This window comes from Pinus tabuliformis, chromosome 5_1 (assembly GCF_031772625.1).
Source record: "Pinus tabuliformis cultivar Carrire ecotype Pingquan chromosome 5_1, CPIR1, whole genome shotgun sequence".
Classification (NCBI taxonomy): Eukaryota; Viridiplantae; Streptophyta; class Pinopsida; order Pinales; family Pinaceae; genus Pinus; species Pinus tabuliformis.
In genome coordinates, this window is record NC_142305.1 from 194,058,511 (window position 1) to 194,084,608 (window position 26,098).

Sequence of the window (26,098 nt, forward strand, 5' to 3'; positions counted from 1 at the left end):
TCATGCTCAATGCTGTAAGGCACAAAAATGTCTATAACACCCCCGAGTAGTGAGGCCATATCCCACAATTGGTATCAGAGCGAGCTTCTCTGATTGAAACTTGATTGTTTGAGTGAAGATCATGGGACCATGGCCAAAAACAAGAGGAAACAATACTAGAATAATAAATGTTGTAAACAAGTCAAGAATGATGCAAAATATGGAGAACCTCTTATGCGGGTAAAAGTATGAAAAATAGTATTTTTAATCATAAACATTTTCCTTTCTAGTACAATGATGATGATTTTGGGATCAAAATTCTGTATTAAAACAATAATATAATATGGTGATGATTCTTAGCATAATTAATAAGCCATTTCAATTACATAGTGAAAGTTACATGTTGGACCATCTGTTGGTATGAGATTAAAATTTAAATATTATTTTTTATTTTGTCAAACATGTATCATGCTGGCAGTGTACATTTCATTGTGCCAGTCCTGTAAAGGGTAATTTTTTTTTAGTACGTGGAGAGAGGGGCGAGTCTTGGTGCCTATGGAGTAAGGTGTATTTTCCTGGGATTGAACAAAGATTACAAGGTGTGTGATCTATGCATGAAATGCTGAGTGATGGTTATGATTTCCAGAATGGTATTCCGAGGGTCCTGAGTCTATGTGGGGTCATCCAATCGTAAATGGAAAATTTTGGCAATATGCGGCCATATTTGTCGTTATGGGTTTTTCTTGCAGTTGGAAATATCTCCACTATCACCGTATTGAAGGGTTGTAATTGGTCCCAATTTACTTTCTCAGCGGCGGACGTGAGAAGATTTTAACCTGGGCTGGAGGTTCGCCAGATTTCTGGGGCTATAAGGGCACCACATCGTTGGCTTTTCTTATCGGAGGAAGGTTGCCACTATTCAATTTTTTTTAATGACAAAGCCTTCTTTTAACCGTAGCGCCCCTGCTCTCAACTCTCTTAGAGTGAGGAAGATGGAGACGATCAATTATAGGAAAAAGCACATGCTCACCACCATGGTTTGCTCTGGAACACTACCTTTTGGGATTTTGGCTATTGAGTATGGAACAAATATTGCAGATGGGGAGGAGATAAATGTTATTGACAGATAAATGAAACTCTTGGGACTGTCGACTTTCTGGAGAAAGGAAAAAATGTTGTGATTTTTCGAATAAAAACTTCACCGCGTAGCCTTTCAACTTTACTGTAGGCACTCTCTATATGCATATCATCTTTTGGGTAAATATGTTCCAGTAATTGATGTCAAGATGGGATGTCCTAAATCCTTGTTAATGAGTGGAGGCATGGGTGCAGCAATTGCTAGCCAAGATGCAGCTAATTCATGATATTTTGACAACATTAAAAATAATTTGGAGATACTAGTGACATGTAATATTTGTTTACTCAAATCACTGAAAGATAAAATTGAATTGGCATGAAAGGAAAGTTGTATATAGGCCAAGGGACCCTGCACTGTGGGATGTGATTGCTTAGGTTGTTTGGACATTTTCTATTCTTGTCATTGCCCATGGTGATGTTTTTGTTTGCATATTTCCAGAGGATATAAGATGCAACATGTGATTCTTCTGTAATGGTGGCAAGAGGAGTTGTCATTATAAACCAAGCTTCCACAATTGCACTTGTAAGATTAGAAACTTGTTCATTAATACACTTGTAGATGTTATGAAAAGGCATGATTATTATTTTGTGTGGTGTGTAGAGACATAATCAGAGGATCAAAGCCTACCATCAATGCACATAAGCACGCATGAGTAGAGTGTGAAGATTGATGCGTGATTGTTAGAAGATCATGGATCAGGATACTCTATAGCTATGCAATTAAGAACTTGTGGGTTTACCTGTTTCTGTTCAAGCTAAAAATTCGTTGTACCTGAGACCGATAGTGTATTGATAACTTGTTTTTTGGAGCTAATGACCATGTATTGTAGCTATCCTCTCTGCATCTTCAGTCATAAATGAAAGTGGAAAACCTGGAATTATCATCGCCCAATTAAGTAAACAGAAAGTCATCTCTATGCACATATACAGAGAACTGAAAATGGACAATCTTTTGATAACTTTGGCTGTAGAGATCGATGGTTGTAATACAACTTGGTTTTTGATATTGCTATTGTGTTTTATATCATGACAGGGTTTTTTGCAGGGGTTACTTTGGAAAATATATTATTGCGACATTGATGTGTATGTCAAAGTGACTTATTGTGTGATGTATCAATCATTTGCTGTGTGTTGTAACCTGAGATAGAGATGATGGTTGACTCATAAGTCTTTTAATATTCATTGATCTCTATTTGGTTGAAGTAATCTAAGCATGTAAGGGAGGTTGTGTCACACATTTTGAGGTTTGTAGAGGCATATGGGCATCATTGTGATTGATTATTAACATCTGTAATTCATTTACGAAGCCCTATAACTAAAGTTTAAATTTTATGGTTATGATGAAAAAGTCGAGTGCATAGAGTCATTGATGTGATGTAAAAAGCATATGAAGCTCTGTAATTTATGGCTAAGTTCTTGGTCAAGAATCAATCCTCTGGTCCATGAGGTAGAAGCCCTCAACATCGAGGCATGTTGAGATAAGGAATTGCTGTGAGCAGGTGAATCAGTGATTATGCAACTCTTTTCTTTTTCTTATTATGCTTACAGTCCCTTTTTATATTCTTTTACTTGTGAGAGAATTCATTCACAAAAGTAGTGAACCAACAATATTTCAAATACACATGTTCATACAAAAATCACATGAGTGACACATACACATTTGACACAGTGTTTTTCACGAGGAAACCTTGTTGAGAAATCTAGGGAACTAGATTTAAGTGATTTCTCTGGATTAGTAACTGCTTGTATCTTTTATTTCATTACATTAGGATCTTCTCTTTGCTTAAGTTATTAGTGTTCTTCTTCATAAAATAACTACCAATGTATAAACATTAATAGACAAGAGACACAGATTGTAGGCTATGAACTAAGGCCAAAACCTCTCACTCTTTGAGAGGAAAACCAGTACAAATTCTTCTTATAGATATTCCAATTGATGAATACCAAGACCAAGACCCTTGAACTAGTAGCCACTTCAAGACAAAGACACGAGTCCTCTTGACAATCAATCTTCTCTTATTTCAAACTTCTTATCATTACCGATATCTTCATCACTGCTGCGACACCGAGATCTTCATCGCTGCCTTGACACTGAGATATTAGATCTTTATCATTGCCTTGACAACATTGATTCCTTCACCGAGACCTTATCATTGAGATGGAAACTCAACATAATAGTTTCATCAAAAAAATGTAGTTGCAATGAACTGTTGTGTCATCATTACTGTGTTTCTGCACCTGATGTGACATCGAGACATAGAGACTCTTCACTGTAAGGTTGTGATCTGAATGGGAAAATTAGTTTTGCTGTGCTAAATTACTTTTCAGAATATGTTAAAAGTTCTTAAGGATTTATGAGGTTAATTGCAAGTTTAAACATGAGTTTTTGAGTGTTTTTATGTAAATATCATGTACAAATTAACATAAACAAATGACTGAACAACAACATATAACAGACATGAACATCACCAAAACAGTATCACAGCAACACATGATGAAGGAGTTCACCCCGCTTGGGCTATGTCTCATTGGTTTAGCTTCTAGTGGATTGGCCCTCTCTATTATGCGCAAAAGTGTGAATACATCAGTTTACAATGTCCAGATAGATCTGAAACCTATTCCAGTGGCTCCAACATGCCCAAAAATGTCTATCTAGCCTCTTTCTGCTCCCGATTTGGTCAAAAACTGAAGAAGTTATGACTTCCCCAAGTCTTTATTCTAATCACACCGCAATTTCCCCAAAATCCGACACCATCCTATAATTTCGCCCAAAATTGTGCTAACGGAGTGCCGATTTCACCGATTTCCAAGCGAAATTGTCAAACACATTAAATAGCCTATAAGGCTTTAAATCCGAATTTTATGGCCATATGGGGCCTTGTGCTCGGGGATATGGCCAATGGCCTGCCCCCAATGGATAGGCCCCCATTCCTTTCCACCGGTGGTCATGTTGGGTGGCGCATCTAAGGGTTGGGCCTTTCCCCGAAGTGGCACACACATCAACATTAAATAGAAGCTGCAACCATATTTTAATAAGAACTATTAGTGTGGTGCGTTGGTAGGAGGCTTTGGTATTGTGCTTGGAGGTCACGGGTTCGACCCCCTCTACTTGTGCCTAGACCTTAAACAAAATTTTGGTGGCCCCCAGGCTGCCACGTGATGACATCTGGCTGGGCCACGTGTCAGCCTGTGGTTGGTGACCTTTCAAACAACAAAATTCTTCCAAAACCAAACCAATAAAAAAATTCCACTTGGCACCACACCATTTTCCGAAGGATGTTGACCATTCAACCTTGCTATGTTAGTCTACATAGTCAGCGCCACGTCAACAATGCGGATTACTGACTCGGCTGTCACATTTTGCCAAAATTCGCCTGTTTGGGAAAGTGAACAAAACATGATTATGGGAGCATACAGAGTCCGTTTCGTGCAAAACAAGATGTGCTGAATTCAAGACGATGAGAACTATGTGGTTGTTTAGGTTCCACACTAATCCGACAACTTTGAATTTTGAGCTATTTTTTGAGCACTCGATCATTCCTCCCCACTAGAAGCTTTTTGGACTCCAAAAGATGACTTTCAGCTGTCCACCAAGTGAGGGTACAGTTCCCTCACCTTTCCAATATCGATCCATTTGGCCTTCGAAGGATTTGTTCCTTTGAGCCCCACTCAAAGGTAGTCCACACTTCCTCTTTTTTAAGACCTTGTTCTTCTATCAAGAATGGTGTCTTGCTATAGTTCATCAAGGTATTCAAGAGAAAAATCCTCAATGGAAGGAATTTTGACATTTTCTCCTTGATCTTCAATCAAAGGAGGCTCATACAACCTTAAGTTCTCAACATTAACAACATCATAAATTTTCATATATGAAGGCAAATCAAACCTGAAGTCATTGTTACCAATCTTTTCCAGAATTCTGAATGGACCATATCTAATTGGTTTTAGTTTTTTACCTTCTCCTTGGAGCCTCTCTTTTCTAGTTTGAAGCCAAACTTCATCACTGACTTGGAACTTGTGATCTACACGATGCTTTTCGTGCCTTGCTTTGTACTTTTCTTGTCTCTTTTCCATCTGTTCTTGAACTCTTTGGTGTACCAATTTGATTTGTTCAATTAGCCTTCTTACTTAGTCTATGTCACTATGACCATCAATAACAACATCCTTTCCAAAAATTAAATCTAAGGGAGACTTAGGCAAGTATCCCAAACATGATTCAAATGGTGATGTTTGAGTTGAAGAGTGCTTGGCTCGGTTCTAAGCATGCTGAATGTAGTGCAAATGTTCATCCCACAACTTAGGATGCTTGCTGCAATACCCACGAAGAAGATGTATCACTTTCCTATTTACCACCTCGGTTTGACCATCTGTTTTCAGATGAAATGCTGTATTCTTTTTCAATTTGGTGTCCATGAATCCCCCCAAGCTTGACCAAAAGTTCCCAACAAAGTGAGAATCTCGATCACTAACAATGGACGTGGGAAACCCAAAATGTACCCATACATTCGGAAATAATAAATGAGCAGTTTGTTTAGCTGTAATTTGCTTTTTACATGGCATCAAAATACACATTTTGTTGAACCTATCCACAACTACATACAAGTAATCATGACCTATTTTTGACAATGGAAGACCTCCTACAAAATCCATAGAAACACTCTCCCACTATTTTGAAGGCTTATTGACTACACATAATGAACATCCTTTAATAAAATGTGACACACTTTCAAGCATACGAGGCCAATAACAATACCTCTGTAGATGTGCCACCGTCCTACTTACACTGAAATGACCAGCAATAAGAGAAGTATGTGCCTCTCTTATGATGTTGACTCTTTCTCCCTGTGGAATATAAAGATTACCAAGATGGTAGAACAAGTTATCATGCAATTACAAATGATAATCCAATTCCTCTTCTTGGTTACCTTGACTCAAGCTTGCATAAACATCCTGAAAGTCATTGTCTAATGCATACTGCTCAATATAACTTTCATGCAAAACAGAATTATGCTTGAGTAAAGTAGTTGCACTAATAATAGGCCTAGAAAGTATATCAACAACTTTATTGTAGATATCTTTCTTATACATTATTACCAAGTGGAATTGTTGAAGAAAACCCATCCATTGGAAGTGCCTTGATTGCTGCAACTTAGATTGAGATTGCAAGTATTGCAATGGCTGATGATTAGTGTGAATGATTGTTTCCTTATCCATAAAATAGTGTTTCCACTTTTTCACACTTTGCGCCAATTCATACAATTCCTTGTCATATGTAGGATAATTAATCACTGCACCATTGAAAGTTTCCGAATGAAAATATATAGGCTTACCATGTTGCATAAGGACTGCACCCATGGCGTAGTCATTAGCATCAATCTCGATCTTAAATGACTGTCTCAAGTCTGGAAGTGCAAGTACTGGAGCTGAACTGATCTTTTCCTTCAATGCATCAAAGGTCTTTTTCTGTTTTCCTCCCCACTAAAAAAACTTTTTCACACTAGTCAATGCATGTGAAGGAGTTGCTATAGAAGAAAAGTTAGCAATGAATTTCCTCCAATATTGGGCTGCTCCCAAAAAACTTCTTACCTCAGTAACTGTCTTGGGCCTTGGCCAATTCAAAATGACATAAACCTTGGAGGGATCTATTTTCAACTCACCTCCTCCAACAATATGACCCAAGTAAATTAAAGAAGTTTTTCAAAACTTACACTTTGACATCTTTAAATACGACTGTTTTTTCTTTAAGACATCAAGTAATTTTATCACATGCATGACATGTTCATCACGATATTTACTGAAAATTAAGATGTCATCTAATTAGACTATAACAAACTCATCAAGAAGTGGCGTCAACACATCATTCATCACACACATGAAGGTAGCAAGAGCATTACATAAACCAAAAAGAATAACTAGCCATTCAAACAAACCTTGTTTTATTTTGAATGTTGTCTTCCAAATGTCTCCTTTAGCAATTCTAATTTGATGGTAGCCACTCCTTAAGTCGAACTTAGTAAAATACTTTAATTCTTTCAATTGATCATGCGAATTATCTATTCTAGGTAGTGGGCAACGGTTCTTACCGTAATCTTGTTCAATGCACGGAAGTCCACACACATGCGCCATGTTCCATCCTTCTTTGGCACCAAAACAATAGGTGACCCACATGGCGAAGAACTTGGCGTGATGATCCCTTTATCTAACAACTCTTGAATTTTCTTTTTAATTTCTATACTTTCCATCATTGACATCCTGTACATGCCAATGTTAGGAAGATGACTATCTTGCTACAACTGTATCTCATGTCGGATTCCTCTCTTGGGAGGCAATCCTTTTGGTTCCTGAAACATCTCATCATATTGGTTAACAACATCAACCAATTCAGATTTCAATCTTGAGTCACAACTTCGAAAAGCTTCATTATCAACATCATTCTTGGGTTTGATCATTAGAAGCACAAAATTCTTGCTAGAATTCACTAGTCTTTTCATCTGCCCCACATTGACAAGTGAAAGATTTAGTTTCTTGATATGGGTTCTCACAATGTATTCTACTCAATCTTTTAGAAAATGGTATTTATTTTCATGTTTATGGAAGATAAATTTTATGTCATAGAGATATGGGCTACCCAAAACTATACCACATATGTCTAATGGCACAACATCAAGTTCCACTTCATCTATGATATTTGCAGTAATGGCGAATTTCAGTTTACACCTTCTAGTTACTTGCAATTGTGCATTGCCACACACCCATCGTAATGGATATGTCTTATGATGTGGAATGGTTTCCAAGTTTAAACTTTTGACAATGTTTTCAGAGGAGATTAGCTTGAGAGCCACTGTAAAAAAGAGTACCAATTTTTCTATGTTTTGAGATTACCCTTATGTGAAATAGTTCTATCCTCTTGTTTTCATTTGGAGTTTCAATTGTGTAAATTTTAAGTACTATTGCTAGCAATGGATTCTTTTCCTTTCATACCCATGGCTGTAATTTTAGTTTCATCACTCGAATTGGATCCCAAATCTTGTTAAGTGGTTGCAGTTGTCTTTTTTTCCCTTGTTGTTGAATTTCTTTGGTTTCATTTCAGGATGAAACTTCCAACAATGAGCTTCATCATGAACCTCTTTGGAGCAATGATTGCATGTTAATTTCTCTCCTTCCTTCTTAATGGATGCATTTTCTTTCCTTTCCCTTTGAAACCCTTTTCTTTTCTTTTACGCTTAAATGGATTTTTACTACCCTCTTCTGGAGTGTTTTTCCCTCTTGCCTCAAGATGAGTGGCTTTCACACACAACTCATTTAGATTATTGGGATTAAACATAAGGATAGTATGCCTAAGGTAACTGTGTAAACCTCCTATATATTTCAACAACGTGTCTTGTGATTGCAAATCTACACCTAACATTAGAGACCTTCTTCTAAATTCTTGGGAGTAATCTTGCACATTTTGACCTTTAAGTTGTCTAAATTTCTGCCAATTCATGATGGATCCTCCATATATGGTAGAGGGTAAAACTGTCTTTTAATTGCATCGATGAAATCAGACCAAGAAATTGAGATCTTACCATGTTTTTTTATCTCTTCTTGTGTCTTTGATTCTCACCATACTAGTGCTGCACCCTTCAGCCTCAAGGAAGCTAGGTGAATCTTTATGTCATCATCTTGAAGGTTTTGATTTCTACAATAGACCTCCAACTGATGAACCCATTTTTCAAGTTTCTCTACATTCACTTCACCATTATACATGGGTAGTTCAAATTTAACATCAAGTTTTAACAGGGGTGTTTTACCAGTTCCTTTTGAGGTTTGTTGATGAGTATGAGTAAGGGTTGTATTAGTGGAAGAGGGTGAAGATTCCTGTGAAGATGAAGATGAATATGATGGTGGAGAGGGTGGAGTTTTACCTCCATTTCCATTACCTCCTCCTCCGGAAGAACCTTATGCTTTTGGAGGCTTGGAGCTTTCACGCTGCAGTATGGTATTCCTCTTCATAGAGGACCTTCATCATCTCTGTCATGTCAAAGAAAGCCTTTCTAAGAACCTTGTCATCTTTTGTCATATTTGTAGGCTCTCCTTCATGTGACATGCTCATTGAAGCTTCAGCTACAACTTGAGGTAGAACTGGTGGTGGAGAATGTGGCAACCTTGCACTCCTTCTCCTTGACCCAATTTCAGGGGTTTCAACGAGCTTCCCTTCTCCACTCTTAAGCTTCAACCTTGTAAGAATGACATTCACTTGCAAACAATTAAATCCTTCTTGCACAAAGAAAACCGTGATCTCTGATACTAAACTTGATATGAATGGGAAAATTAGTTTTGTTGTGCTAAATTCCTTTTCAGAATATGTTAAAAGTGCTTAAGGATTCATGAGGTTAATTGCAAGTTTAAACATGAGTTTTTGAGTGTTCTTATGCAAATTTCATGTAAAAATTAACATAAACAAATGACTGAATAACAACATATAACATATATGAACATTTCCAAAACAATATCACAACAATACATGATGAAGGAGTTCACCCCGCTTGGGCTACGTCTCCTTGGTCCAACTTCCAATGGCTTGACCCTTTCTATTATGCTCAAAAGTGTGAATACACCATTTTATAATGCTCAGATAGCTCTGAAATATATTCCAATGGCTCCAACATGCCCAAAAATGTCTATCTAGCCTCTTTCTACTCCTGATTTGGTTGAAAAATGAAGAAGTTATGGCTTCCATAAGTATTTTTGCTAATCACACCGCAATTTCCCCAAAATTCAGCACCATCCTACAATTTCACTCCAAATTGTGCTAATGGAGTGCTGATTTCGCCGATTTCTGGGAGAAATGGTCAAACGCATTAAATAGCCTGTAAGGCCTCAAATCCAAATTTTATGGCCATATGGGGGCCACGTGCCCAGGGCTAAGGCTAATAGCCCACCCCTGCCGTCTGGGGCCTAGCTCCTCTCCACCAGTGGTCATGTTGGGTGGTGCATCCAAGGGTTGGCCCCCATAGGCTAGGCCTTTCCTCGGAGAGGCGCGCACCTCAACATTAAATAGAAGTAGCAACCATAGTTTAATAAGAACTATTAGTGTGGCACGCTGGTAGGAGGCTTTGGTCTTGTGCTTGGAGGTCATGGGTTTGACCCCTGCTGCTATTGCCCAGACCTTAAACAAACTTTTGGTGGCTCCCAGGTTGCCACATGGCAGCCTCTAGCTAGGCCATGTGTTAGCCTGTGGTTGGCCAACTTCCAACCAATAGAATTCGTCCAAAACCAAACCAATAACAAACTCTCACTTGGCACCAAACCATACGTCGAAGGACATTGACTAGTGAAACCTGCCACATCAAACTACATAGTCAGTGCCACGTCATTAGTACAGACTGCTGACTGGGTTGTCACATTTTGCCAAAATTCGCCTGTTTAGGAAAGTGAACATAACATGATTATGGGATCATACAGAGTTCGTTTCGCGTGAAATGAGTTGTACTGGATTTAGGACGATGAGCACTACGCGGTCATTCGGGTTCCACACCGATCCAAAAGCTTTGAATTTTGAGCTATTTTTTGAGCACCTAATCAGGTAGGAAGTAGCTTGTCTCAGTCATTTTGTACCTTTGATTGAATCCTTTTATTGAGATATTGTTCTGCATTCCATCTGCACTATTTATCAAGGAGATTTTAACTTGTTACTATGCTCATCCATCCGAAATACAGAGGGATCTGAATTCCCTTGACTGTGATTATATCCAACCTATGTAATGTACCCATTCGAAGTTCTTTCTGCCTTATCCACTGAAAATCTTAGAGATATATCGAACTTCCGGACAATGATTTATGCAAAGTACCTTTACCCTATATATAGTGGTTTGTCTTCATAAATAATCTAACATGCCAACTTGAATACATGTGTCTCCATATAAGCTAAGCTGACATGAGTTTCTTATGCATCTTGAGGCTGACATTAGTGGGAGGATTAGTGCTTGTCGTTGCAGGGATTTCTAGATATTTTATAGACTCATATACATTTTTATATCCCCAAGAAGGGTTCTTCATACATGAAATTGACTCTTTGAATCTAATGAAAAATCCTAAGGCTCTCAATGGGAGCCATGTAAATAAAATCTCTTTCTCATGAAACCCATGAAGCAAGGCATTAATTTTTTTTTTATTCTCTTCATTTCATCATTTACAAAGATCATATAATGACATGTCATTATGAAGTCCGAACTTCATTACAATTTTCAACACTCCCTCTTAACTAGGGAGGTATTCATAATGGTACTTGGTCATTCTCAATCTGAAGAATTTATCATAAGAAGAATTAGATTGGTAACCTATTTGTTTAGCATCATATAAAAAAACATTTCTACATTACAATCCCTTGACTAACAACTCTATCTCTCCATAAGATCTGAGGTCAATGCTGGCGAGACCATTGGTTTATAGAAACTCTCATCATTGTATCTCTCGGAACATACCCTACTTGGGTACTTAGGGTGTGTTCCATGAGGACTATTCTTATCTTGGACTCCCCAACCCTCAAAGAATATTGGTCCTCCAAGACTAATCTTCTATTGGATGCCCTATCTCATCCTCAAAGAGTATTGAATTCCAAATGATTACCCAATCCTCTCATTCTGTCTTCCTAGGTGAAGACCAGAATGATGTGTTTATCTCTCCCTCTCAATTAGGGAGGAAATATATATTACAACAAAGGAATTTACTCATCCTTACACAAGGAATGTAACTAAGCTCCGTCTTGGCTAAGGAATTTCCAAGTTTCTTCCAATTAAAAAACTTTCCAGGCTCCCTCTAAAAATAGGGACCTTCAATAGATTCTTAGGTGGAGATGATGGGGCAACTAGCTGCTTGAAGAACTCTTTTCTTCGATGTCATGAATTTATTTATGGAGTCTTCATCTTTTGGGGACTTCTTCATAGGGCACAAACCATTCATCACTTTCATCCATTGGTCATGTCATCATTCCTTTCATTGGAAAGTGATCCTATCAGTATTCATTTGGTTTTGCTTCATGTTATGCTACCTTTATCAAGCTTTATTTTCCAGAAGGTTCTTGCATCCTTCTACATGGTTCTTCATTGAAGACATTCATAGTTCTTCCCTTTGGTAGCCCTACATAATGCCATCTAGATATTTGTTAAAAAATAAGAAATGAACACTTAAATAAAAATTACCTTTGTGATGGTCTTTCATCACAACATCTTCCAATTTGCATGAGCATCCTATATACATGTTGAAATATCTCCCATAGATATCCATTTTCAAGGGTCCATCTTTTCTAGACTTCCATAAGAGACTTCATATCTTTCTGGGATATTTACTAGTCAAATCTTCTTGGTCTTAGATGTTGAACACCTTCTTCCATGGTTGTATAGTCCTATGATCTCTTCCTTTCTTTCTTCACATATTTCATTCCATTCCTAGGAGATTCCAAAAAGAGCTCATCAATTGTAGTCAACCACCTCATACTTCATACGAGGACATATTATGTTGATTTCATCTAGTGTGACCCATGCCTTTCGACATCTTTTCGCAGGAGGAGATTCCTTTCCTTTGATCATGCTTCTCAAGATAGAGCAGTGATCCAAGTTACCTGCAACCATACAAAATTAATTTATAAAAATGAATATAATCATAAATACCTCATTTACCTTTAGGTCATCTTAGGTTTCTTTCAACAAATTTCTTCATTGAAAATATCTTCAACTCCTTGATCTGCTTTATCTCATATGTCATCATGCCATCATCCCATGAATTCCACAAGTTGGAGTTCCTGATGAAACACTTGCTTCCTTTCTAGATCGGTGAACCCTACGATGAGGATTCAATAAGAGAATCTTACAGATCTCACATATCCTTATCCAACATATGCTTCCTTTTGACTGATGTATGATGAGACTTTTCCTAGATGACTTCTTCCTTTAATCTTTCAATGAGGTCACCAAGACCTATATCCTTCATAGTTGACTATTAGACATCCTTCAGTTTTCTTATGGTGATGTCATGAGCTCTTACTTCGAATGCGTTTCCTCTTCCTTGGACTTCCTTCCATCATATTTCTCCACTTCTTTGGTGAAATTGACTTCTTCTCTATATTTCTTGTTATTGCCCTTCTTGAGTTTAGGTCAATCTTGTTGATCTAGATTATCATTGATTTCAATATGGCAATATTCTGGGATACCAAATGATGATGTGAAGCTAAGGAGAAGCAGATCCATGAAGCAATAAGAGCCAGAAGCCAAGGAGGAAAGCCATCAGGGAAGCCTTTGGAAAGACAATGGAAGAAGAGCTATTGGAAGTCATAGGAATGAAGAGAAGCCACAGAAGCGAGAAGGGTTGGATGGAAGAAAACAATGATATCGGAGGAGCTAAGAACCCAACAATGATATCGGCGAAATATCAAATAAAGAACCAAATCATATCATATCGACTAAAGCTCTGATTGTGACTTATGTTACGAACCTGATAGGACCATCAAAGTAGCTTTATTGAAATATCGCATTCAGCACGTCACAAGTCTTGAAGCCTTGTTACATTCAAATCCTCCAATTGCGATATGTATTGCGGACCCGATGGTTCCATTGCAATATGCCTTAATACAATATCACACCCATTTCAAATCACAAACCATAAATTTATTATGTATCACCGCCCCAAATCCACCGATTGCAATATGTGTATTGCAGATTCACCGGACCATTACAATACTCCTTAATGAAATATCGCGTCCACCTATTGGAACATTCATATTGAAAGTCATAAAGGGATGTATATCCAAATCCTCCAATTACGATAACCTTGCAGACCCGCTACACCATTATAGCATGACTTAATGAAATATCGCATCTGCAGTAATCACAAGTTTCAAAGGGATGTCAAAATACCGATTGCGATAAGGGTGTGGACCCAATGGACCGCCGATTGCGATATACCCGACAGACCACTAATTGCGATAAAGTTTGTGGACCCAACAGAGATATCAAAAAGAATTTTTACATAACATCACATCTGCTCCATCGGTAGTAAGGGATCGAAAATGTTATGAGCAGATCTCCGAAGTTGCGATTGCAGGAGTTTCATGAAATTGTGATTGTGATTAGAGCAGTGACGTGACATGTGGGGACTGCTAGACACCTATTATAATGTGGATTATTTTAAATAAACAAGTTTATAATATAATTGGATAAATTCCCCTCCGATATATATTTTAATATGCAAGTCAACCTCCCTCCAATAGTCGTGTCTTTTGGGTATTGGTGAAACTCATATAAAAATGAGTTAAAACGCTTCACTTCTATGCATCGATCTCAGGCATCAAAACAAAGTATAAGGAAAGTTCACAACTTGTGATCTTGAAGAAATAGAGGAATCTGAAGGTCGAGAAGATGCAGAAGAAGCCAAAGGCCAAGCAAAGAAGAAAATTGAAGACATAGCAGAAGGACAGTCTTTTGACCTGATTCATCTTGGAAGGATCAGACCCAAAGTGAAGCCATAGCATAGACATCGACCTGTTGCAAAGAGTACAAGGACATGTTTTGCTAAAGAAGTCCTTGAAAGAAGAATAATACAAACAAACATTTCTTGACAGTGTAAATCTATAGGGTCAAAGCCCATGGGGTTGGTGCCTCATAATTGGAAGGATTGGTTTCCTTGGAGTTGGTGCTCCTAAATTCAAGGTTGGTTCCTTGGCAAGATAAGGTTAGATCCATAGAGGTTGGAGCCTCATCAAAGTCCAAGTTGGTGCTTGGAAAAATTCATCAGATATTGTATTCAATCTTTTTCTATATTTAATAAAATCATTTCTTTGATTAAAACTGTAAAGAATCTAAACTAGTAATAATAAAAACTGATTCACCCCCTGTTATAGACATTTTTGTGCCTTGCATCACTGAGCATGAAATGTCAATAATCAAGGGATCCAAAGTCCCTAAACATGTTGTTCCTACCCCTAGAAGAACAAGGCCAGCAAACCACAGCACTTAACAAAAGTTCTCCACCTGAAAACACTCAAAAACAAGGCAATTCTGGATCATGTCAACTGCTCCACTGAGCATCTGCGCTGAATGTCAACTGCTCCACTGTCTACCTGCGTTGAATGTCAACTGCAAAGAAGAATACCTGCGCTGAGCGAGTTTGGACAAGTGGCAGAGTCATTTCTCAAGGTGTCAATGCCCAGGAAGCTTCCAAAATGACACTTGGATCAGGGGATTCGACTGGTGATGAGTAAGAGGTTCCAAATCTCCAAGTGGAAGAAAGAACCTCCAAGTGGACTCAAGAACTGAAGTGGGAGAGGACACTAGTCAGTCTCAGACCAGCCTCAAGCTGACTCATCCTCTCTCCAAAACTCCTATATATAGATCTCTCTCCATGAGGTCAAGGGGGGCTGGAATTTAGTATTTGCAAAGAATTGCTGTTGGTTTGTGGCTAGAAATATTGGGTGTGTTATGCTTTGAAAGGAGCTGAAGAAGGAATTCCATTCTGCTGGGAAGGAGATGCTGGGTTGGAGCCCTATGGGTTGTATCTCTTCCTGAACCCTGTTACTTTCAATAAAGCTATCTTGATTCTTTCCTATATGCTGGTGTATTTTGTGTAATTGCATTAGTATATTTGATTTACTTCTAATCCTGAATCATTTATGAATATGTATATTTGCCTTTGTATTGTGTTCTTCTCTTGTTGCAAGTAGCTGTTCTCTTGTCACAGGTAGCTGTTCTCTTGTGATCTCGTGGGATTCAAGTAGCTGTTCTCTTGATCAAGAGAGGAGGCAAGTAGCTGTGGACACACAAAGAGAAGAGGATCTAGTTTGAGGGACAACAAGAAGATAACGGTAAGTCTGCCGATCTCCTCTCTTTCATATTTCATAAAGGAAGAAATCATGATAGCTGCATTCGTTTGTTGCTAAGGCGCTATCACACCTTAGGTGGATAGGATCGTCCTAAATAGGCATTTTTCCCCACAACAAATTGGCGACTCCGCTGGGGAGAGCTTGTTTATTCATTTCATTTGTGTTTCCATCATTTGTTTACCTCATAGACTTGACAGCAACTCTTGAACTGTATCTTTCCCGGATGCAAAGTAAAAGTTGCTGCTTTGATCCAGTATGTTGGACTTGTCTATGATCTAAACTAGATCCACAAATGATTTGATTGATCCTTGTGATAGTCTTTAGTACCCTATCAAAGCATCCCTCTGTTTATACCTTGCTTGTGTTTCTGATTTGGCCTGAAACAGTTGATTTTTGAGCATTTTGTGACCCAGAAACCAAGAGAAACGAGAGTTTCTCTCTTCAGCGCAAGCACTGTGAAGAAAGTCTGCATTTCAACGCAGGTCCCGAAGGGGCTACCTGCGCTGAATGTCAAACTGACAGTGTTGAACCTGCGCTGAACCAGTGTGGCCTTGTGCAGCTGGGGTTCTTTGTCCTTTCTTGCCCTGTTTTGATCTCTGTTTTTGCAGCCTTTAACCAAGTATAGGTGCTGGTCTGATAACCCTTTTCTTTGCCTGAATTCCGCCCCAATTTTTGTACAAAAAGATTGTGAATGTTTTTATGTGTTTGTGGCGTCATTCACAGTTTTCCTTTGCATGAGTAAAGTAGTCTTTCTGTAGCCTTTGTTTAAGATCTGATTGAAAGTGATCTTAGAAGAGAGCTCATTGGCTGTTTGTTCAGATTGATTATAGTTTTACTTTTGCTTATTGGTTTGAATTTTTTCTTTTCAAAGTATCAAAACGAGTCTTTATTTCGAAAATTGCAAACTGATTGTAATCTCTTCTACCCTTGTTGATTTCGAAGAAAGTGAACTTGTTTATTTCGATCATTGTAAAAGAAAATTCAAAGTTGTGCAAAAAGCTTTCTTTGTAGGCATTTATACTAAGAAAGTGAAAACAAACACCTGCATTGTGCATTTTGCATTTGATAAGTTTGCATGTTGGATTTAGGGAAAGTGCATTAGAGTGTGCTGATTGCTCTTTGAGAAAAGATAGTCGCTCTCTTTTCCCTTAGTAGCTAGGATTTTCAAAGTTGAAAGATTGTAAAGCTTGCTTATCATCTTAGACTGCATTTAGGAATTTGTACCATACATCTCGTGGTGATCCTGAAATACAAACTTTAAAAATATCAACTTAAAATAAACTGAATGAACCTAACAACGCTTTGCAACATAACGCACAACATAGAGGTCTAGGCTAGAGACGTGTTCCGGCGTCGTTAAGCCTAGTGACTGTCGATCTCGTGGAAGGTGGGTGATTCCTCCTGAGGGACGATAGCACTAGTACAGATTTGTGCTCCCACGTACCGTCGCGTATATATTGGGAGACCCCTATAGGCATATATCTTTTATCCTTAGGAAGCCGTGTCGGCCGCCCTACTGATCGCAATGCAGTGAACACATCATTCACGAAGATCGACCACCCGTACCGTAAAAAGTATTCTGTGGTTTTGCGAAAAGTTTGGCACACCCTCTGCCTAGATCTCCAGAGCAGTTTCTTTTGGCCTTTTTCAGACTCTATAACAGAAAAAGTCCATTCGAGCATTTGTCACTTCGGGCTTGTTAAAACATCGAAGGAGACTAGAGTCATCTTTAGCTTTTTCTCGACTCTTTAAAAGTGAAAAAGCAAGTTGTGTCTAAGGCGTCGTTAACAATTTATTTTAAACGGAACAATCACCCTTTTATTCCTGCGTTGATCTTCTAAGTTAGTCTACCTTCATCACAAAGTTCTTGTAGAATCGCTAGGAAATCTTTTGGATAGACTAGATATGTCTGAACAACCATCGACATCCAGGACTGTGTCATCCGACACGGCAGCGGCAGAGCCTCCTGCTGCTACTCCACGATGTTCACTGGTATACCATCTGTCCCGGCAAATTGTCAACAACAAGATGGAGTCCAATCAGAGACTGTTTCGATGACATGGTTAGTTCCTATTTCTTCATCCAGATTATCATCTGGTATTTCTTATGTTGAAACTCAACAACTTGATCCAATGTGTCTTCAAAGGCCAATCTACCCTTTAAGCACTGGATTGCCACCATATGGAGGGCAGTATGCCTTTTCATTGTTCCCCCCCGGAGAACAACCATATGGGAGTTTACAACAAAGTTCAGGTCAAACTGGAATTACATCCAGTGGATGGGTACCAATACTGCCTCAGCAACCAAGGGTTGCATATTCAATGCAACCAGTCCAACCTGTGTCGAATGTTGCCACTATACCTGGTATGTTGATTGCGTCGCAAGTACAAGCGCTACCTGTTGTATGTCAACCCCAAGTTTCTCAGGTTGCCATACAACAGCCTCTTGTCTCGACAACTCAATCACAACCTCCGGTTAGTGCCTCCTTATCTGGAGCGACTCAGGCTCAAACAAGTACTATGACCCCTCATCTTGGTCAATCATCCAGTATTGGACGACAGAAAATGGTCCAACAACTGGAGCTGGTTCAAACTCAACAACCGCAATTCCAACAATCATATCAAGGACCCGAGCAACAAGTCTTTGTAAGTAATGGGCAACTGTATAATAACGGTTATGCCCATCAAACTTGTCAAAGTTGCCAGCATCAAATACATTATGCTGGTATGCAAAGACCCACTGCTCAGGCTATTCCATCTTATCCTGGGTATGCTCCGCCTAACCTAAATCAACAGTTGCCCTTTGTAGCAACTCTAGAATTACCAGATCTAAACCGGCTGACGAATGATCCAATTGCTTATGCCCCTTGGTGGCCAGCAATTCCACATAAACTTCCATCGGACATTCCTAAATTCAATGGAAATCCAGGTGAAGACCCATCGAATCACGTCATGACTTTTCATCTGTGGTGTTCGTCGAACACCCTGAACGATGATTTGATAAGGCTTCGCCTTTTTCAAAGGACATTGACGGGTCTAGCGGCTAAATGGTATATTGAATTACCTAGAACCTCTTTCGACGATTTCAGTTCCCTAGCCACGACTTTCTTAACCCATTTTCAATTACCGATAAGGTATGAAACTAGAACGGAAATCTTAACCAACTTCAAGCAGACGACGGCCACACATATATCCGATCATATACATGAGTGGCGTCGTCGTCGCAGGATGGTAAAGACTTACGTTCCAGATCAGCTGTTAGCTGAATGGTTTATAAAGTCGTTACTTCCTGCCATAACGGAAGATGTGGCCAAGGGGGGAGTCGTAACGGAGGAGCAAGTTATTGCTCGTGCACAATATCTAGACTTAGTATATACTCAGTCCGGCACGCTCTATGATAAAATACTTGACGCCCCTAGACCGGAATTTTCAATTCCTCCTCCTCCTAAATCAAATAGTGACTCTCATGCCGGCGATGGCGTGATTGGCGCAACAGACATGAAATCGACAAAGGCTATATCTAAAAAGGCCCGTATGATTTCTGGTCAAAATGCAAATGAGGAACTTCTTGCCTCGGAAGTAAGTTCCGTGTCGGACGACAAAGGCAAACGACTGAAGCAACCAAGGGGCAAGAAGAAAAAGAAAGGGAGAAAAAGGAAACCCCCTACGGGGTGTCATATATGCGATGAGGATCATTGGACAGCAGATTGTCCATACAAAGCTGAGCTTAAAAGATTCTTTAAGAGTTCGAAAACCTCAGCTGTGTTGACTGATCCGTTTCCAAGCTCGAGAACCGAACTGGTTGCTAATCAAAATGCTTCCCGATCCCAAGTGCTTATGTTGTCTGTATCAAAGCAGTAAAATGATGCTTTGACGAGGAATAAGGATTACAGGAATCCAAAGCTGTCAAACAACAAGGCTAATGAACAACCTAGTAGTTCGACAACAACTTTGACCGAAGTTGTGCCACCCATCGTCCCTGAGCCAATGATAAAGTCACAAAAGGGAGCAGTACACAAATCGACATTTAATCCTTGTGCGAAAATAGCACAGATAGAGGACCTGGCCCAATCGCCGTCCGTTATGTCGACACTTGAGGTACCGCAAAATTTCTTCTCCCAAGAGCAAGCTTTATTATCAGTAATAGGTGGAATTGACCCAATGGATTCCAATCTTGTGGCCTTTGATCATAAAGGATATGACCCTCAGTTACCAGCTCAACTAGCTTTCCTTATTCAAGTGAAATCCCTCAACAAAACTGTTCATCGAACAATTATTGATGAGGGGGCATCTACATGCATTATGTCGATGAGTTGTTGGAAAACTTTAGGATCTCCAACCTTGTCGAGGTCTGCGACGACGTTAAAAGCATTCGACGGAAGGACATATACCCCATATGGTATACTAAATAACTTGAAAGTTGAACTAGAGGGAAAAACGATAGAAATAGATGTTGAAGTCATCGATGGGAATCTTGATTACAACATCCTACTAGGAAGACCATGGATATATGCCATGGCAGCTGTTGTGTCGACCTATTTTAGGAAGATTGCATTTCCCTTCCAAGGAGGAATTACAATCGTTGACCAACAAACTTTTCTCCCCAACAGTTCGCAAGTTACGGGAAGCATTCCAATGATCCATAGAAGGAATCATTCGCTCCAGTATATCGGAGTAGGTCTCCTAAAAGACCCTGCCTTAATGGGTACTTTTGCCCTACCGCCTCCGAGTAATCTGGCGGAAGTGGCCACAGTGGAATATGAAACCTTCTACATCTAATGGATTTGGACGCCGAGGACGGTTCTTATCTTGTGTCAACCTCATTAAAAAATGAAACAAATCCCCTTTCTCAAAGGTAAACCTTCATTCCAACCACCGAGTTGAATACAATGAAGCTTGGGGGGCGTGCACCTCGATTTGCGTTATTATGCTGGGGGCATGCAAACTTATCATCGAGCAGTTTTAGCATAAAGTTCATGCTCGTTAAAAAATAAACGCAAGATATGAGCAGTTTTAACGTGGTCTTCATGCTCGTTAAAAAATAAATATAAGCAGTGAGCAATGTTTCCTCCAGAGTTTAAGCTCATTTTTAACTAAAAAATGAACCTATCCCGGTAAATGACTGCTGTGATCGTAAATTTATCAGCCATAAAATCCTTGGTCGTGTTTGCACCTGCCACCTCCACTTTCATTTGGCCGATTGTTCACCTCCATATGATTGTTTACCCATTTTGAGGAACAACTACGAAGAGTGATTTCACCTAGCCATCCTCGTGACACTGCCGTGATTGGAAAATTCCAACCTGTACCTGGAATCAGTTGCTATCCCTGTTTATCACTCGTTCCTCAAAAGACGAGTCTTCTTTAAGCTCTTTTCAACTGACTCGTAAAATATGAAAAGATTGCCGAGTTTTGGCCTTTCAGCTCGTTAAAGGACAGGAAAATCTATCCCTCCTCTAGATTTTAATCTTTTTGGACCTGAGGGATTATTGCACAAAAAGGTCGAGCGCTTGTTTTATTCGGCTCGTTAAAGTTATCGAAAACTCATCCCTTCTGTATTGTTTTATACTTTTTCGGACTTAAGGGATTAGATGACGAAAAAGGAATTTGGAGTTAACTTTATGTACATTTTCAGACTCTCTAAAAAAGAAAAGGACCGAGTTATCCTTGTCGTTAGACTCGTTAAAATTATTAAATAGCGACAAACTTGTCTTTAGACGAGAACGAGTTTCACTATCACTAGGCTCGTTAAAACATAGCGATGGGCTTGCCCGAAGGGCAGGTTATAGAACAAGCATATGTTATCCTCCTCAAGCTTGACAAAAATAAAGAGGTACTGGTCAGCAATGACTGGGGAAAAATTGGGAAAGATCAAGAAAACTTTGATGGTAGCAGGTCGCTCTTGAACATGACACTTTTCCTCCGTATCACATTCGGGTTGGGTTGTTTCATTCACCGGTCACATCACCATGGTCTTGCCATACCATCCATATTTGAGGTAATGCTACCGATCCATCGCATCAGTGTCGCCATATGTTCAATAGAAGTCGGTCAGAAAGAGTCAACCGGGTCCCATCCACTGCCATACATTATCCTTCATCCATTCATGACCGCCACCCTGAATCATATGTCACAGATTGTTTTCACCTCCATTAAAATCATTAGCTCCGTTCCGTGTCACTGATGTGGGATTCATTAAGGCCCTCCTTTGACGGATCGCTCTTTGTCGACATCAGCTCATTATCCAAGGAGTTGATCTAGGAACAACCCCTTCAGTACTTTGAAGCTTGCATGCCTCAATGGCAAGTTTCTCACTTCCGGCGACAGGTATACATCAATGACCTTCGACCAGAAGATTTTGCGTGGTGTTCGACGCCAAGTCCTTTATTCACACCACGTGAATTGTACTGCAGTACCTTGAGGGTCATTATCATTATCGATGATTCCTCTTGCGCTTGTTAACGGTTTACATCATTGACCGGTAATCAAGCGATGTCTTTCCATGTTCGACTTCAGCGCAATTCTCACATGGATCGACTTGTACTTAGAGTGAAGATCGAACGAGTTTGAAGACCCCGGATCTAGTTTCATCCATCCAGGCTGCGATATTATTCATGAAAAATAAAGACATTTGACATGTACATCATTGCAGCAGATGATCATCCTACTCAAAGGATGATAATTTTCACCAAAATTATCAGTCTACCATCAGACGATCGTCTATTCTATGTACCAAAATAAATTTATAAAGCTGAGCATGGGAATGCCCACCTCAGCTAGATCATGAAAGCAGTATGAATCATAATGTATTGTATTGTATTACAGGTCTCCTCCCAGCAGATGGATGAACTTCGGACCCTCCTGGATAAAGCATTTCACCCGATAAACGGCCTCATACTTTAGGGGGCAACTGTTATAGACATTTTTATGCCTTGCATCACTGAGCATGAAATGTCAATAATCAAGGGATCCAAATTCCCTAAACATGTTGTTCCTACCCCTAGAAGAACAAGGCCAGCAAACCACAACACTTAACAAAAGTTCTCCACCTGAAAACACTCAAAAACAAGGCAATTCTGGATCATGTCAACTGCTCCACTGAGCATCTGCGCTGAATGTCAACTGCTTCACTATCTACCTGCGTTGAATGTTAGCTGCAAAGAAGACTACCTACGCTGAGCGAGTTTGGACAAGTGGCAGAGTCATTTCTCAAGGTGTCAATGCCCAGGAAGCTTCCAAAATGACACTTGGATTAGGGGATTCGACTGGTGATGAGTAAGAGGTTCCAAATATCCAAGTGGAAGCAAGAAACTCCAAGTGGACTCAAGAACTGAAGTGGGAGAGGACACTAGTCAGTCTTAGACCAACCTCAAGCTAACTCATCCTCTCTCCAAAACTCCTATATATAGATCTCTCTCCATGAGGTCAAGGGGGGCTGGAATTTAGTATTTGCAAAGAATTGCTGTTGGTTTGTGGCTAGAAATATTGGGTGTGTTATGCTTTGAAAGGAGTTGAAGAAGGAATTCCATTCTGCTGGGAAGGAGATGCTGGGTTGGAGCCCTATGGGTTGTATCTCTTCCTGAGCCCTGTTACTTTCAATAAAGCTATCTTGATTCTTTCCTATATGCTGGTGTATTTTGTGTAATTGCATTAGTATATTTGATTTACTTCTAATCCTGAATCATTTATGAATATGTATATTTGCCTTTTTATTGTGTTCTTCTCTTGTTGCAAGTAGCTGTTCTCTTGTCACAGGTAGCTGTTCTCTTGTGATCTCGTGGGATTCAAGTAGCTGTTCTCTTGATCAAGCGAGGAGGCATGTAGCTGTGGACACACAAAGAGAAGAGGATCTAGTTCGAGGGACAACCGAAAGATAACGGTAAGTCTACCGATCTCCTCTCTTTCATATTTCATAAAGGAAGAAATCATGATAGCTGCATTCGTTTGTTGCTAAGGCGCTATCACACCTTAGGTGGATAGGATCGTCCTAAATAGGCATTTTTCCCCACAACACCCCCCTCTCAGTATTTCCAACAATTGGTATCAGATCCAACTTCTTCAGAATCAACCTAATAGTTGGAAGAAGGATTCTTAGTTATAATGAAGAATCAAGAAATGATAGTAGGAAGGATTCCCTTGTTTGATGGTACTAATTTTGGTTTTTAGAAAAAGAGAATGTCTTACTACTTAATGTCCCTTGGACCTGAAGTTTGAAATGATTTTCTGAATGGGTACAATTCCCCTCCCACTCTTCCTACTGATTAAGATGAAAGGAACGCATACATTGCCAATGCTAAATCTCTAAATTCCATTACTAGTGGAATTACTGATTCTGAGTGTACGAAAGTCTTGAATTGTGAATCGGTCAAAAAAGTATGGGATAATCTAGTTAGATTATATGATGGGGACTCCAAGGTTAAGAAGGAAAACATTCAAACTCATAGGAGGCAGTTCGAAAGTCTAAAAATAGATGCTGAAGAAGATATTGCATCATACTTCCTCCGAGTAGTTGAAGTAGTCAACTCTCTTAAAGGATTGGGAGAAAAGATTGAAGAAAGAACTGTTGTTCAAAAGGTCTTAAGATCTCTCCCAAACAGATTTGATTCAAAACTAAGTGCTATAGAATAAATGAAGGAACAAGACACTCTCAAAATGGATGAAATTCATGGAATCCTCACTGCGTATGAGATGAGGAAAGGAATCCCAAGTTCCAAAGATGCAGCATTCAAGGCCTCAAAATCAAAAAAGGGAAAAGGATGGAATACCAACAATGATGACTCTGATGTTGAATCCGAATTGGCACAATTTGTACGAAGACTAAAGAAAGGATCCAAGCTAAAAGGTAAGCATCCTCTTATTTGTTTCAACTGTGGAAAATAAGCACGATGGTGATAATGAGGAAGGAAGGATATAGAAAAAGAAAGGATTCACTAAAAAGAATTTCCTCTCTAAACAATAAGAATCTAATGAGGATGAATATGTGGTCATCAAGAAGAAATCATCAAAAGATATCTTCCATCACAAAGAAAGTAATGATGAATCAAATGAAGAAAATGACTATGCTAGAAGCAAGGAAGTACTATTTATGGCATTCACTAAAGATGATGAACCAAGACAGGAAAAAGAAGATACAAATGAATTACTGATAAGTACCATTGAAGAAAATGAGGAGTTACGAAAGAAGGTAATCTCTTTTAAAATGGACAAAGAGGAAGCTAAAATAAGGGAGGACATTATATGTGAAAGACATGAAGCTGAAATAGTATCTCTCAAAAAGGAAATGGCACATATTAAAAGAATTTGGAAAATTTCTCAAACACTTGATCACATTCTCAACACTCAGAAGTCTCAAAGTGACAAGTTCAGGATTGGTTTTTCATCAAGTGCGAAGGATAATACAAGAAGTTATGCCGATGTACTTTGCATCAATATAAAATAAGAAAAATCATCTCATCAAAGGCCCGACTCAAATCCAAAGAATGAAGAAAGAGGACCTCCAAGGAAGAAGGTTTATTCAAATCATGACTATTATAATAGAATGAAGCACCGACATTGAAGAATCAAACAAACAAACCATGTAGTCTCAAAGGGCAAGGACAAATCAAGACTTTCAACTTGTTTGATCCTTTGGACAAATTTGATCCAATTTGCTCATTATGTAATGATAATGGAAATAGCGAACAAAATTTCCCCCTCAAAAGTAGAGAAGCAAAAGATGAAAATCCCAATATGGATAAATGTGGTCTAGCTTTATGTTCTCACAGTGAGGAAAATATTTGGTTTGTGGATAGTGGGTGCTCCAAACATATGACAGGTGACAAAAGGAAGTTTGTCTCATTAAATAAAAGGAAGGAAATGTATCCTTTGGGACTGGGTCTGCCAAAATTGCTGGAAAAGGAACCATTACCCTTATTAATGGAAAAGGAAAGGCTCAAAATGCTTTGTTGGTAGATGGGCTCAAACACAAGTGTTAGCCAAATTTGTGATCAAGGACATAATGTTGTCTTCAACACTAAAAATTGTGAAATAAGGAACTCTTCCTCAAGAGAACTTGTGGCAAAAGGGGTTAGAACATCAAATAACGTCTACATTTTGAAAAAAATTCAAGAAGATAAACGTTATCTAAGTCAAA

The 26,098-nt window shown here is 39.1% G+C and overlaps 1 pseudogene; it reads left to right on the forward strand.

Moving 5' to 3' along the window:
• Positions 1 to 971: 971 nt before the first annotated feature.
• On the forward strand, positions 972 to 1,675 carry LOC149164060 (uncharacterized; annotated as a pseudogene).
• Positions 1,676 to 26,098: the final 24,423 nt, after the last annotated feature.